Source organism: Caretta caretta, chromosome 28 (assembly GCF_965140235.1).
Source record: "Caretta caretta isolate rCarCar2 chromosome 28, rCarCar1.hap1, whole genome shotgun sequence".
NCBI classification, from domain to species: domain Eukaryota; kingdom Metazoa; phylum Chordata; order Testudines; family Cheloniidae; genus Caretta; species Caretta caretta.
This window is the reverse complement of record NC_134233.1, coordinates 10,732,929-10,733,772: the sequence shown is the minus strand read 5'-3', so window position 1 is coordinate 10,733,772 and position 844 is coordinate 10,732,929. Positions and strand designations below refer to the sequence as shown.

The 844-nt window shown below is 50.6% G+C and overlaps 1 non-coding gene across 1 annotated transcript; it reads left to right on the top strand.

Moving 5' to 3' along the window:
* The first annotated feature begins 360 nt into the window (after positions 1–360).
* On the top strand, positions 361–433 carry TRNAL-CAA (transfer RNA leucine (anticodon CAA)). Its single transcript has one exon. It is a non-coding gene; the product is annotated as a tRNA-Leu (tRNA).
* Positions 434–844: the final 411 nt, after the last annotated feature.

Below are 844 nucleotides of genomic sequence, written 5' to 3'. Positions count from 1 at the left end.
ATCTTCAGTGTCTCTTATGCAACGCAGGGTCGATACCTGTTGCTCCAGACCTTGAACCTTCTCTTCCAATATGGAGACCAGCTTGCACTTTGTACAGACAAAGTCGCTTCTGTCCTCTGGAAGAAAGACAAACATGGCACATCCAGTGCAGGTCACAACAGTTGAACACTCCCCATCCATATTACCTTCCTACTATGAGCTTCCTCCGGAGATGCAGTAATTCCTCAGAGAAGTTGTTAGGGTGTAAGCCTCAGTGGGCTCACTCCAGGTGAACTCCCAGGCAAACTCCTGCTGTTTGCTGCTCTGCTGTTCCCCGCTGCTCAGCTGGTTCTATAAGCACCGAGCCTAAAGCTCTTCCAAGCCTTCTTAGCGCAGCGGGCAGCGCATCAGTCTCAAAATCTGAAGGTCCTGAGTTCAAGCCTCAGAGAAGGCAACTCTTCTTGCTCCCTGCTTTAGATTTTCTAACGGAAATCAGAGAAAAAAAGACTAGAGCTGAGTGGTTTCTAGACACCCTCCCATCCATCTAACACACACACACAGACTTTTCTAACGGTACGTGTACAGTACGAAATTAGTTCAAAATGATTTGATTGGAAATTTCGGGAGCTATTTTAGACATTCAGGCTTCGGTGTCCCCACTAAAGCGCGTGAATTCGGCAGAGTGCGTCCACAGTCCCGAGGCTAGCATCGAACGTCGGAGCGGGTGCACCGTGGGTCGCTATCCCACAGTTCCCGCAGTTCCCGCCGCCCACTGGAATTCGGGGTTACGCTCCCAGTGCACGATGGGGCAAAAACATTCTTGCGGGTGTTTCTGGTGCGTGTCATCAGGAAGCTCTGGCAGACA